Raw genomic sequence first — 16,455 nt, forward strand, 5'->3', positions numbered from 1 at the left:
TCTCATTTAAGTTTTTCAAACTTTTCATTTTGAACAACTTGGAATAACTTATAATCAATACTTGATCGCACTTCAACATCAAATCTTCTCTCAATTGCCTAAATATTTCTTCACAAATTTCTCAAATTGCTCTATGCTCTTTAAATCTAAATGGAAGGTGTGTAAAATGCCTTCAAATTCTTGATATATACCTTCATTCATTCAAATTAGCATTCTCATAAATGATGTATCCTCTATTAGGTGGAATCCAACTATCTCAATTGTCATTAACCTTTTGAACTCAATCTTCATTTGACAACTCAGTCAATACCATCTAACTCTACTTATACATTAGTTTGGTCATTGGGATACTTAGTACATGTTGCAATAATTGATCAATATAGAAAGTTTTTCTAATGTAGGACACCTAAAATGTAAATGATTTCATTACATTGTTCTTTCCATAAATCTATTCTAATGTATCTTATCTTGTGTAGATATGCACTTTGGTACATTTTATGTTATTAACTGATGTAAGATATATTTTTTTAAATATACAATTCTTTACATATCTTTATTGATTAGTTTGAAGTTTTTTGATCAAATTCTCCATTGGATTAGGTGATCTTGACTTCATTTGTTCTAATGCTTCCAACTTCCACCTTTTTCTTCTAGGTTTGATTCTTCTCCTTCTTTGTTTTTCAACATACATTTTTCCTTTACCTTTAATGTGTTCATTTTTTGTTACTAGTGTTTGGGTCTTGCATTTCTTTCTCACATGTCCAACCTTGTGATAGCTAGGATGAACTTTCCCAGGTGCATTGTCTTGCCTTCTAGTTGTCAAAGTAGACTTTGCATGTGATCTTCATTCATGTTCTCTATATCTATACTTTTGAAAATTATAGAAATATCTCACAAAATTAGGTGTAGTAGGTATATTATTCATCTTTGATCTATACTCATGTACTTGATGTCCTTGCTTCTTGTAATAAAAGCAGTTACTAGTAAACTTAAGTTTAGAGTTTTGCATACTATTATTGCTTCTACAAATATTTGTAGAATGTCCAAGTTTACCACAATGATAGCATGTAGGTTTTCCTTTTGATTTTTCATTCCTTAGCTCTCCACTCTTAGATGATTCTCCCTTTTTAGTAGAGAAATGTTTCTTTGTATGTCCTAATCAATAGGTGTTACTAGATGACTTAGGTGATATCATCAATTCTTCAAAGTATCTTATTGATTTACTAGGCTCCTTCATCATTTCCACAAGTTTTTTCTTAGATATTAACTCATTCCTTAGTAGGTCACTTTTTGATATCATATATTTCTATCTCCATGTATTTCCTTTTCATTTCCTAATTTGCAAGTATTAGTTGATTCATCATGACTAGGTAAGTGTTTGTAATTTTTTGTACATCAAATGAATTTTCTTCAAGTCTTATAGCCATGTTTCTTTTGTCTACCTCAGCCACAACTTTTTCTTCTTCAGCTTTCTTCTTTTGTTTTTTCACTTTACATAGCCTTACTGACAGGATTTCATGTTCTCTTTTCAATCCTCTAACTTCTTGATTTAGAATATTGTTCTTCTCTAATAGATCGACAATGGCTACATCACTTTCATTGGAACTTCCATTATTAATAAATCCTTGTGTATCAACTGATAAAGTGTTTCATTCTACTCAACGACCATATCCTTTCTCTTTCTTCTTCAAGTTGCTACAGTATGAGCTAGATGTAAATCATTTGATTCTCAATAATCTGCCCAATTTGTAAGCCTTCATCTCCAAGATTTGAACTCTTAAGTTGTTAAACTTCTTTCAAGAGAACTATGCTCTAATACTAATTATTAGAAGTTTACTAGGAAACTAATATAGTAAAAGGGAGAGTTTTATTAAGATCTATTAAACTCTTATCCTTCAAAATAACTTGACTTTATTCACCATGTTAACCATCTCATATCTAGAGTATGCATAATATAACTTGAAATATCAAATGTTGAAATAAATATAACTATGTATCACATCCATAAAATGTAAACACATAACAAAAAATATTTTGGTAACCTAGAAACCCTCCAACATGAAGGTAAAACTAGAATGAGGATGATATCCATAAATCTCCACTACTATATTATCAAAATTAGCCTATTAGGAATAAAAATTTGATTACTTTTGATGATCTACCTTGGTTAAAGGATTTCACACTTACAATGAAGTAAGGAATTTGTTAAGAGATTTACAAAGGTCTACTAACAGATTTACCCTTGTTCAATCTATCAAAACTGATTTAGTACTTGATACTTGAGTCTACACTTATAATTGTTGATTAAAAATCTCCTCCTTCCAATATCTAATATGATCTCTTAACTTATATATCATTATTCTATCCTTCACTTCTTCATTAGGTCACTAACTTTGTTTCGTCACAAATTTTTCTTACAACCTCCAAAACCTAACTCCTTTGCATAATGTTTCACTTCCTTCGTCTCATCTATCTCAAAATAGAATTTGGATTTGCCTATTTAAAGACATCTATAGAGTCTTCTATAATAAGATTTATGATCTAGATGTTTCCCTTTTTCCTCTTTTTCTAATTGGTTGTCCTCCCTTCATAGGGATCAGTGATCCACATCAAACACATGTAACAACCATTGTAAAAAACTCTATGATCATTAAATTTTGTTTAAATATGTGAGATCAAAAGAAATTACCTCAAAGTTTGTACCATTTTAGATTTTTTTTTCAATCTTTTTTACTCAGCACATCTAACTTTGATGCTCGGTCATAACTATTATTTCTTTAGTTACTCAACCTTTACTAACTTAGCTCCTTCAATTTGAAATGACATCTATATTCTTTTCCTGCTTGGCACTCACTAAACTCAGCTTATATGGAAGTGTTTGGCAACTAAAGACTTTCTTAGCTCCTATAGAGGTTGTCATGTACATAATTATTTACAAGTCTTTACATGACAGCCTATAAAGATTAACTTAGTCACAATAATGACTAAATGACTCTTCCTTATATATCACTAAGTGTTTGACACTAATAGATAAAAAAACTTAGAGAGACCAACATGCACCAAATGTAAAATACTATTAAAGTTTTGGGAAGAAATTTTTATATAATTAAGGATAATACAAACAGAAAACATAATGGTTAAAGTGATGAAGACATATTCCTAGCTTATTCCACTAAGAGAAAAGCTTAAAAGTATTTTAACTCTAACACTAAGAAAGTTGTGAAAAGTGCAAATGTGAAAGTTTATGAAAATGTCAAAAACAATGAAGTTGAATGAAAAATAGAACCTAAAGCCTATAGTTCATTCACATAAATTAATGATAGTTCTCCTAGCGCCCCAGCTAAACAAGAGAAAAAAGTTGCAAATGAACAATAGAATGGAAATATTGAGTTGCAATGGTCAGTTGCTAAGCAACAACCTATGGGTGTTAAGAAATAGAAAAAAAATGTCAAGCCATAGGTAGAGGGGGTTGAACATCAAGAAGGAATTTTCAAGTAAGCTAAACATGAACCAAAACCTAAAAAAGAGAGAGATAATAAGCTTGAAATCATTCTTCAAGATGAACTTGTAGATGAACAAAGAAGAAAAGGACCTATACTAGGTAAATATTTGAGAAGACATCATGCACCTAAAAACATTGTTAGAGATAAAGAATCAAGTGTTATGACAAGAAAGAAACTCAAAAGTGATACATATTTACTTTGTGAGTTTGAGACCAAATCTGTAAAAGATGCTTTGGAGAATGAGGACTCAATACTATATATGAATGAATAAATTGAGTAGATTGGTAATAACATAACATGGTCACTTGTACCAAGACCTAAAGACAAAAATGTTATTCGATTAAAGTGGGTATTCAGGAACAAGGCTAGATTGGTATGAAAAGGATATGCACAAGAAGAAGGTATTGATTTTGGGGAAATATTTTCCCACGTAACAAGACTAGGAGTTAGAATACTAGCATAATTTTCTTACAAGGGATCTAAGGGATATAAAATGGATCTCAAATCTACATTTTTGAATAAGCTACTTGAAGAAGTGTACATAGAGAAGCCTGAAGGATTTTTTTACCCCAACAAGAATAATATGGTGTGTAAGTTGCACAAGTCTCCATATGGTTTTAAATAAACCCCTAGATCATGGTATGAAAGATTGCACAATTATTTTTTAAATATTGGATTTGCAAGAACTAATGATAACAACAATCTATATACTTAAAGATTGGCAAGAACAATGAGGTATTGTTGTCTAAAAAATTTCTTGATGATATCATATTTGAAGGAAGGGAAGCATTATGCAAATCATTTTCTAATGAGATAAAGAAGGAATTTTAAATGTCAATGTTTTGTGAGATCAAATTCTTTGTTGGTTTACAAGTATATCAAATGAAGCAAGGTATTTTCATCTCAATCCAAATATATTAAGGAGATAGTGAAAACTTTTGGAATGGAAGATTCAAGACTAGTTAGTATTCCTATGTCCACTAGACAAAAGTGCTAGAAATAGGGACTGCTAAGAGGGGCGGTGGGTGAATTAGTAATCTACAAACTTTAGTCACCAACTAGATATTATTACTTACTTTAAACCATGCATAAAAAAGTAATAAAGTAATGTTGAATAGTAATAGTAACAAGGCACAAAGATAACTCATAACAACATATTTTGTTAACTAGGGAAACCCTGGTGAGGATTATACCCACTAGATAATATACTAATATATAAGTTCCCTATTAGAGGATGGACACTATTAGGAGTCAATGAGAAAATTTAGTATAGCGAGTCCCTGTTAGGAGACTTTGAATCTGTGTTAGGAGTTATGGTACAATAGATACAAGATGAGTCCATTGCCCAAACATGCACTTTCGATCACAAGAAGAGCTCACTTCTCAAACAAGTAATCAAACTAGATATAGGTATTGTATTTTCTTCCTCAACCAATCTCTAATCTTTAGCTTGATCTTGGATCACCAAATAGCTCATTTAAAACTTCACAAATATCATTTTCATAGAATTTTGCATATAATCACAATTACAAAATAGCACTTGCAATTACAACTCCACTTCTTATTGTAAAAAGTCCTTTGCATAAATACCATGCCTTTGCAAAAATTATTGTTGGTTTAGCTAAGACCACAATTCACTTCTCTAAGTTAGAGTAAACATCTAGGATGTTGGCCCTAATTGGACAAGTAATTGTTTTGTAAACAAAAAAAATCTTTCCTTCAATTATATTTTCTTGCTTCATCAAAACATGATTATCTCTATTCCATATAGTTCTTACAGACTTCCAAGGTCGTACACATCATCACCAACATGTATACTATGTCCATGTAACTTTGATAGTCATAATATGACATCATCAACAAGTTATAAACAAAATAATACACTATTGGAAACTAAATTCCATACTTGGACAATTTTCTGATTGTCAAACACTACTTATCTTTATTTTTGAGGTTTCCTATGAATATGTACATCATTTGTTGCCATAAGTTACAATAATTATATATCACTATTAGTCAATTTTCAAAAATCTCCCCCATTGGCATTGATGGCAACAAAATAGGGAAAATTGGCTAAGTGAAAAAAACAAACTACATGAAAGTAAACATTACATCTATTACAACTTGTTCATATTTACATATGCTCCCCCTTACAATACACTTTACAATATTATCTTCTCTATACATTATATCTCTTTCTTTTTGACATGTATACAATTTTCACATGTATCTCTCCCTTTGACATCAATTACGAAGGTGAAAATGTCAAGATTCTCTCCAAAAACTATGCAAAATTGTTGTCCTTCTTATGTTAATATGATCTTCATACAATCATCAAAATTAGCCTTCATAATATCCATACCTTTGGTCCATGTCTCTTTGGTAGACTCAACTAAAGTGAGACTTGCACATAAACCATATGATGCAATCTCAACTGCATTAATGTATGAATACAAAAGGTTTGAATATGTGTTCTTTGACTTGACACATTCTTCTAGTTGTTTCTCAACAAAAGATAATTTCAAAGCAATGGATTCTCTTAAATCAGATATCCTCTTCAAAATATGTTCTTTCCAAAGTTCTAGGTTCCTGATGTCATTGTGAATACTAGCAACTTGACTTTCAAAATCATCTACTTTTCAAGATGGATGTTGGATCTAGCTGGTTTAAGACTCTATCTCACTCATCTTTAACTCTATCTAATTATCCATGTCTTTAGTTAGCTTTTATGATAGGGTACACTTAATATACAAAGTTTTCCCATCTTGCTAGCATTTCTAAAGTTCTTTTATACAAGTATCAAGATTAACTAAGTCATTCTTGATATTTTGATAGATTGTGCTAAATAAGTTAACATCATGAGAAATTTTTGCCTTCACCTCAGCAACATTCAAAAAATTTGTAAACTCTTCATCAAATGATTTTAGCACTACTTGTGCTCTCTATTCATGATCTAGTTTTGTGTGTTGAACTACCAATGTACTGTATTGTCTATCTATTACTTCCATTAATGTTCTCTATGAACTCTTCACTTTTCTATTTTTCTCAATTAGCTTGGTTAGGGATGAGATCAGATCTATTTGATCATCATCATCAATAGCTAAACTAGCAAGAGAGAGTAGAGTAGATGAGTCTCATCCTCCCTCTATTTCTTCACTACTTTTGTTCTTCTCTCTTCTTCTTCTTCTTCTTCTTCTTTCTTTTCCTTTTCCTCTCTTTATTTGTTCTCTTCCAATCTTTTCTTTTCATCTTCCTTGGTTTTCTTTTTCCTCTCTTCTTCTACAATCCTTCTCTAATCATCTTCTTCCTTTCTTTTCTTATCTTCCTCAATCAATTTCAGCTTGGCTTCTTCTATTTTCTTCTTTTCCACTTCAAGTAACCTCTCCTCTTCCTCAATTTGTTTCAACTTATCCTCAATATGCCCGGTGTCTATTTCATTTGTTTTAGAACCACCAAATGGATTGGTATTACCAATGTAAAGGGTAACATTGGTTTCATCAATCTGCATAGTGTCACCACTTACTAACACTTTCAAGGTTCTAGGAGCTGGAGGAGTTGCTCCCTATGACTCTAACATCATTTGACTAATTGTTGCTATAGTATCACTTCTTAACTTATCCTTTTAACCAATCATAAATAGAATTCATCTCAATTTATTCCTTAAGTATGGTGCAAGCTTATTCAATAATCTTTTTATTTCATCTTCATCATCAGTCTTGCAAATAGTTCAGAGCATTGAATTTCAAAGTTAAATGTCTACTTCCCTTGTAGGAGCATTCTTCTAATTAAGTCTCTCATAGACTTTCTAGTTAATAATGCTCTTAAGATCCTCCAATTTTAGATTATTTGATACAATATATCTCACAATAGATATATCTATCTGATCTCTCTCAAAATTGATATATAAATCATAAAAAAAATTCATCTAAACAAAATTACCTTCATTTGCAATAGTTGTATTGATCTTTTCTATCTTTAGCTTCCAAGGATGTCAAGCTTTTCTTGTTGCTTGCTTAGGTGGAGTCACCTTTTTTGCTTGCTTGGTTTCTTGTTCCTCATCATCTTCATCACTGGAGTCAATTGTTAACAATGTTTTCTATCTTTTACCAAGTACAATGGCATATTGTTTGACTCTCTTTGTCTTAATAGAGACTACTTCAACCAATCTCTCAAGTTTTCTTTTCTACTCACTAGGTTGAATATCAAACACTGCTACATATAGAATGCTTTTTTCCAAAGATGTCTCAACAACTGATACTAATAAAGGTTGTTTTTTTAGTATACCATGCTTCATTATCTGTCTCACAGCCTTAGATTCACTCTTTGTCATTTTAGCCTCTAATAGTGCCTTCTTCATTATAGATTCAACCCTCTTGTGTGATGCCTTCTCTAAGGTTACTTGATGAGCTTGTTGTGTGATCTCATCATATGAGCCAAATCTATACTCTATTTTATCTCTATTTGAATTTAGCAAAAAATCAATATAACCAACTACAACATCATCATTCAATTCATAGCTCAAGGGATAAAGAAACATCTCTCGAGGTTCCACTACTTGAATATAAGTCTAACCTGTATCAACCAAAATAAAAATGTCTTCCTTGAATCTCTCCATAATTTCAAGTGCAATTCTAAATCTCTATTTTATTTCATTCTAAAATATCCTCATTATTAGATTTCCACTGTTTAATATCTTGTCTGTAGGGTGCCTTCTACATACCTTTGTAATCTTCTCCATTATGCATCAGTCACTACTCATTATGTATGTGATTGATAAGTAGGGAAATATTTTAAGTACATGAAAGAATATGTGATTAATCAATGATTAGAATCTAAACACACCATTCTTGGTTCTCTTAATCTTTTCCAAGATTCCCAAGAGTTGCATTCTTAGTATTTCACTAAGATTCACTTCCTTTTTATCTATACAAATCTTATATGGTGCATATATGAATCCTGCTAAAATTTCATCAATCTTAGAACTTGCACAAACAAAATGAGAAATAATTCTACTTAGAAATCTTACATCATCTTTCTTGATGCTGTTGATCACCATAGACTTTCCATTGTATATTGCTTTAGTATAGCTTTCAACTTTCTTCTTAACCATCTTCTCACCTATAGGTACACTACCTTGTTTACTCAAACCAGTTACCTCATGAATAAGGTTGGAAAAAATGTTAAATATAATGTCTTGCATCCATAACTTACCACCATGTATCCTACTTTGTATAATTTGTGTCCATTCATCTCTATCTAACTCACAATAGGAGTGATACTTAAACAAGTATAATTCCCTTAGATGTTCAAATTTGGGCTTCACTGTCATGTCATGGTTAAAAACCAATTCCATACATTTGTTCATAAATTCACTACTAATCAATTCAAACTTGTTATTCAAATGACTTCCTATATCTTCAAGATAAACTATGTTGTTTGAAGTGATAGAGAATACTGAGTTAGGGTTTCCATCAATAGGTTTTATGGAAACAAACTTAAACTCGGGTCTATCTTCATTCCTAACACTATGTAATATTGGCATATCCATGATTCTTATCAATTATAAACTTTTACTAAACAAATTTGTAGAAAAATTATAAAAATACCTATTTCCAAAAATAAGGTTTGCTTCAAAGTCACTCTAACAAGTTTCCTTTGAATGCTCTTCACTTTGGATGTGTTCACAATGAAGTGAAAATCAATTATGTATTTCATTTATCCCTTCAACTTGAACTTGCATTAATTACATACTTTGTAAATATGAAAAAGTTGTTACTTACATTTTGTAATCAATTAACTATTCAAGATCATATATCCAATCTTTAGATGTCACCCAAGGTTTACTATAGCTTCCTTCCATCATAACAAACATCCTCAAAAATTCACATCATAAAATCCTCTAGAAAAACATACTTTTCATCTTTTTTTGTAGAATTCACCTTTACTACAATACCAATAACTTTGAATTCATTCATAACTTGTTTAGATGAGCTCCAACTTACAAGCAAGCTTAGGTACCATCTATAACATAACTGGATACACTTTTTCCCAACTTCGCTACCTCTAATTTAGTCTCTAAATGATGTTATTAAATGTTTATGTTGTGAACAAGCTTAATTCAACTTAATTAAATTGAATTCAACAACTGCGTTCAATCTTCCTATCTCATCATCATCTAACTTTTCTTTTGAGATATCTATTCGTTGCACAAATTCTTCATTAAGTTCTTCTTGAAATTCATTCACAATGTTTCTTTCTTCTTCATTGTCTCTGCTAGTTTCAGAGTTCCATTCCTAGTTCTTTTTATCATTCCTTCTATTCCTAAAGTTTCTTCCATTGTTTCTTCTATCTTCAAAGTTTCTATCCATTCTACAGTACTTCACTATGTGTCCAAAGTTGTTACATAATTGACATATAGGTGCTCTATTTCTAGGATTCTGTTGATCATCAGGTGCATGACAATTCTAAGCAATGTGTCTTAAGTTGTAATGCTTATAACACATGATTTGTCTTCTGTCTTCATAAGATCTTCCTTCTCTTGATTTTTTTTCATTAGAACTTCTTCTATGTGCAGGGTTACTATTTCTAGACATTCTACTATTTCTTCTATCATTATCATACTTAGGTTTCCTACAATCAATTACATTATGACCCATACCATGAAAATTATGATAATAAAAGTAATTAACATGATTAAATGACTTATTTGTACAATCTCTTTTCATATGACCTATTTCATTACATAAAAAGAATTTACCTCTTGATTCATACCTAGCTGCCTTAGGAGTTTCCACTTGCTTTGGATCATCCAAGATTTCAGCTTACTTTTTTTTCTCAACTTCTTAGAGTTTCTTAGAAGATTGACTGGATTAAATCTTATCATCAGATTCTTCTTTTCCTTTTGGATCTAATCTAATCTCAAGCTTCTTCATAGACATGTTAAGTAGATAACCAATACCAGTCTTATCATATGTAGGCCTTTGTATTGACATTGAATCATCAAGATTTTCTTTACAAGAATAAAGCTTCTCAATATATTGTTTGCACTATGTCAATTCACCTTTCACAATAGTATTGTACTTATGGAGTTCTTCTTGATCTTCTTTCAATGTTTCAAACTCAGTTGTGCTCTTTGTTAGACTTGCTCTCAAATCTACATTTTTAGTCTTCAAACCAAATTCAACTTTGCTAGGATCATTTTTCAAATTCAACTTCAAATTTGTAATATTCAACTCATGGTTAGAGATCTTGTACTCTATCTTCAACTTTGAATAACCATCATCACTAGTTCTAGATTCAGTAGATTTAGACTTTGATTTGAGATGTTCAATATTTTCCTCAAACTGACGAATGTATACTTTGGAGTCTTCATTCTATCCTTTAGTTTATCTCTTTCTTTGCTAAGGATTTCAACTGATTCAAGAGCTTCTTCAAGGTTCTTCATCAGCTATTTCATATGCACAATGATCAATCTTACACTATTAAGCCTCCTCAAAGTAATTCTGCTCTGATACCAATTGTTAGAAATAAGGGTTACTAGGGGGGTGAATCAATAATCTACAAATTTTAGCCACCAACTACATATTATTACTTACTTTAAACCATGACTAACCAAGCAGTAAGGTAATGTTGAATAGTAATAGTAACAATGCACAAAGATAACTCATAACATCATATTTTGTTAACTAGGGAAACCCTAATGGGATGATACCCACTAGATAATATATTGATATATAAGTTCCTTATTAGAGAATGGACCCTATTAGGAGTCAATGAGAAAATTCAGTATAAACAGTCCCTGTTAGGAGACCTTGAATCCATGTTAGGAGATTCCAACCCTGTTAAGAGTTGTGGTATCGTAGATGCAAGATAAGCCCACTACTCAAACATGCACTTCTAATCAAAAGAAGAGCTCACTACTCAAAAAAGTAGTCAAACTAGATATAAGTGTTGTATCTTCTTCCTCAACTAATCTTTGATCTTTAGCTTGATCTTGGATGACCAAATAGCTCATATAAAACTTTCCATTTATCACTTTCACAGAAGTTAGCATATAATCACAATTACAAGATAGACTTGCAATTACAACTCTACTTCTTATCGCAAAAAGTCCTTTGCATAAATACCATGCCTTTACACAAATTACTACTAGGTCAGCTAAGACAACAATTCACTTTTCCAAGTTAGAGTAAACATCTAGGATTTCGGCCCTAGTTGGACAAGTAATTGTTTTGTAAACAAAACAGTTCTTTCCTTCAATTCCATTGTCTTGCTTCATCAAAACATGATTATCTTTATTTGTACAGTCCATATAGACTTCCAAGGTTGTACACATCATCATCAACATGTATACAATCTCCATGCAAGTTTTCTAGTCATAAAATGACATCAGCAACAAGTTATAAACAAAACAATACACTGCTATAAACCAAATTCTATACTTAGACAATTTTTTGATTGCCAAACACTAAGTATCTTTATTTCTAAGGTTTCTTGTGAATATGTACATCATGTTTTTCCATAAATGACAATAATTACATATCAATATTAGCCAATTGTCAACAATAAGTTATCCAAGAATAATTATTCTACAGATGTGAACCATGCATTATATAGATTAATTATTGGAAAACTACAATATGTTTTGGACAATAGACCTAATATTGCATTATTAGTTGGGATAGTTACAATATTTTATGCAAGTCTTGAGGAGAATCACATGATGGTAGTGAAAAGGATACTGAGATATCTAAAAGGAAGAGAAGACTATGGATTATATTATAAGAAGAATGATAAGTTTGAACTAAAGGTGTTTATTAATTCTGCATGGGAAAGAAATGTTGATGATAGAAAGAGTGCAAGTAAAGGAGTATTCATTCTAGTAAAGAGACTAGTTTCATGGCCAAGCAAGAAGAATAACTACATTTCTCAATCAACAACTGAAGTTGAATATCTAGCAATAATAGTGAATTGTTCAAATATCATATGGATCAAGAAATTGTTGAAAGGTCTAAAGGAAGAGATTACTGATCTAATGGTTATCTATTGTGATAACACTAGTGTTAATAACATATCAAAGAATATTGTAATGCGCACAAAGACCAAGCATATTGCTATCAAGTATCATTACTTGAGAGAGCTAGTTCAAGCAAAAGAAGTGAAATTGGACTATGTGAACACTAAGGAGAAAATAGTTGATAAATTCACTAAATCTTTACCTAAAGATGCTCATGAATATCTAAGAGGTAAACTAGGGGTGATTCCCCTAGACAAAGCTGAAATGGTGTTCTACATCAAATGTACTAATTAGACTATCTTACAAATTGATGTAGATAGACTGACTTTAGGAGTTTCCTAAGGTATTAATGAGGAAGAAGAATAGAATCATGTTGTATCAATCATACATAGATGATAGATGAATAAATTAGTATTGAGTGAAGATATTTGTTGACACAAAATTCTCCACCTTGGCTTGAGGTATGAAACTCAAGTGGCCTTGTGTAATATGGAAACAACCTCCAAGTTTGGGACTTGTGCTTTGAGGCTAAATCTCCAAAGAAGACTAGATTCATCACTATTAGAATGCACCTAAACTATTATTTGGAGGAAAAGGGAGAAGGAGAATAGAAATTAAATGTATAAAAGAAAGTGGGGTGATGCATTGAGATTAAAATGGTGGTTATAAATTTTGCTATGAATGCACTACACATCAATGAAAGCACTAGAATACATTAACTAGACTCCAACTAGAATATATTAATTAGACTCCAATCTATCTTCTAAGGAATCACATGTAGGCTTCAGAATGATGAATGTTGAAAGGAAGAGGATCTTCACTAAGAAACAACTATCAACAATTGATGGGCTATCCTTGATAGAGTATGACAATGTTAGAAGTATGAAGAAGAGTTTTACTAATGATGGAGCCAGCATTTAGGAACAATTATGATTATGCAAGATTTGGGAGTTGTGGGTTATGATAATTTTTGAAGTGACTACTCATTCATTACCACACAAATTGTGGGTATTTCTACACAATAAAAAACTTTTTTGTTATTCTAATATTGACATCTCCATTTTTTCTCAACTTGCTAGGACTATGACTATGAGGAATTGCAGGTTGATGATCATGGGTGGTAAGAGAAAGAGAGTTGAGCCCAAAAGTTGCAAGTAATGGAAATTGAAGATTGATATTTAGGATATTTTAGAATAGGGTCAATTTATGGGCTTCATGGAGAAATTGAAGGGGAGTAATCTAACCATTACCCACCAGTTTATCAAGACCTAGAAGAATGAAAGCATCCTAGTGGGAAACCAGAGAATGGAAGTCATAGAGGATATTATAGTTGAAGACATAGGTCTCAACATGTATGGAATAAATTTCTACAAGGATATGAAGCTGTCCAACCATGTTGTTGATGAGTTTATGGAGACAACCTAAGGAGAGAAACAAGTTGGTCAAAATTGGTAATTCATATTTAAGCCCTAATTCCATTTCCAAACCATGGAGATTTGTTATGTTTGTTGTGATTGAATACCTAACCCTTTATGGCCATTTTACAACATTTTTTGGTTACCACTTTATGCTAGTAAATCATTTTAGGCATAGGGATGAAATTAATTTTACATTTTACTTGAGATAGTCACTAGATAACACCATTTTAGCTATTCAAAATGACTTGAGGGGGGGCATGCATTCCATGAGGGTTTGATGGTGTTGATCATGAATCTCCTTAAAGAAAAAAAAGTAGATAGATCTTGTATCAATAAAAAAAACTTGGAGTGTGATACTAAGGGGAGTGATCATGATGAGGCTTATGATGAGGAAATAGAGTAGGAAGAAGATGAGATAAGGGACAAGAAGAGGAAAAAATATTTCACCTAGGTATTCATCTTCCAAGAAAATGAAGAGTAAGGAGGTGGACCATGAGTTGGAAATGGAATCTGATGAGGATCTTGAGGAGGATATGAATAAGAAAACTAAAGGTAAAACTGGTACTGTTACTAGAACTAAGGAAAAGAAGACTAGAGTTATGAATATTCCATTAGAAGATGAGCCTCTGATTACAAAGGTGGTGTTGAGAGGTAAGAAAGTTCTATCCCAATGGAAGGCTAGGGAAGAAGGTACCAAGTAGGTGGAAATTGAAAGAGAGATGAGGGATATGGACAAGGAAAACTTAAATTAGAGAAAGGATAATGATGAACAGGTGTATATGAAGGGTATTTTTGGAATCTAGGTGTCATGAATAGAGCTATCAACACTATGAGAAATAGATGTAGGATATTAGAATGGATTTTGATCAACTTAGAAAGACTACTAGAGGTTAGAGGACTATTCGTTAGCATCTATAGAGACTCTCTAATGTTATTGGTAATGGAGAAGAAGTAAAGAATTTAATGAAGAGAGTATCACTTCTAGAAGCAAAGAAAAGAGAAATGGAACAAATGATGAAAGATCTACAAAAAAAGATTGATGCCATGGGAAATAGATTTGACAACACTAACAATGTGGTTAAAAAGTTTGCAAACTAGAGTTGTTCCATCTTGAAGATTATTGCGAACAACATCAAAACTCTACTGGACAAACTTAAATAGCAAAGAATCCAAGGCTTTAAAGAAATGAAAGAGGATCAAGGCCCTAGTAAATGCACTAGGGCTAATTCAAAAAAGATAGAGGTTGTGGAAGACAAATAAATTGATGAGCCGAAAGCCTCTATTGTGAATATGAATATCCTTGCATATCAAGCTACTAATTTACTAAATATTTTGTCGTCATCCTAGTGTTGTCTTTTTAATGGATTTTTTGTATTTTCCTCTTTATTATATTAAGGCTTCTTTTCTTAGTTTTTTTTGGTACTAATGCACAGTTCCTCATGGGATTTCTCTATTTATTCTATTAGATACTATGTAAAAGGTTTTGGGTCCTTCAAAACATGTTTTCAATTAACCTGTTGGGACAAAAAATTACATGCTTCATTTTTTAGTCCCATTTCAAAATTTGATAAATCAAGCCCCATAAATGCTTGTGTAATTGACTATGCCTTTAAAATCCTTAAGGTGTTCAATATTTCTAACACCTTTCATTCAGTTTGCCTAAACGTTCCATGAATATAAATTGTCATTCTGAGTTATCTAACAAAGTCTTATTTTGAACTAATCCTAAATCTACTTTATACCCCAATTAATATGCAGAATCTAGTCAAGAACCTATTACTTTATGCAAATTTACCACATCTTTTGAAATCCTTTAGCCCCTTCTCAATTTCTTGCTTAGGACATGCCTTTTAAACCTTAAGCAAGTATGAAATAATGTTTTGCTAAATCTATTTTAAGTTTAACGTAATCATGGTTTACGTGGTTTTAAATCTAAAAGAGTTTCATTTCAAACTTACCATGCAAGTCTTGGTGATCATTGATCTTGTTCAGATCGATGGACCCTACATTCCCACATTTTCAAGATGCGAGGCCGTTACAAAATGTGAGGAAGTGTGAAGAGGGCATGTAGCACAGTTTGATTACGTGGGTCCAAGATAATTCAAAGGTTGACTCACCATTGATCTTGGGTAGATCAACGGATGCCACTTGCCCGCAAGATGAAGATAAGCATGGTTTAAATAAAGTGGGAAAGTGCATAAGTGAAATTTTTCCCTTGTGAAGACACAAGGGATGTTCATACGAATGAAGAGGACAAGTTATGAACATCGTCAATCTGTGAGAGATCGATGGATGAAGCATACCCACATTTTCAATATGCGCAACAGATAAACATTGCGAGAATGCCACTTTGTGATGTGTGGCATAGTGGGACCAAGCGTGGAAGTAACGATGTCATGGGTGTAGAATTTTTGAATGCCGCAATCAGGTTTGTCAGAGCACGTGCATTAAAAGGTGATTTCTCATTGGTCAAGATCATTTTAGTGGGATGCCAAATATTGAAATCCTGAATTACCAT

The sequence above is a fragment of the Cupressus sempervirens genome, chromosome 9 (genome assembly GCF_028749045.1).
Source record: "Cupressus sempervirens isolate cs-2001-9-10 chromosome 9, ASM2874904v1, whole genome shotgun sequence".
In the NCBI taxonomy this organism is placed as follows: domain Eukaryota; kingdom Viridiplantae; phylum Streptophyta; class Pinopsida; order Cupressales; family Cupressaceae; genus Cupressus; species Cupressus sempervirens.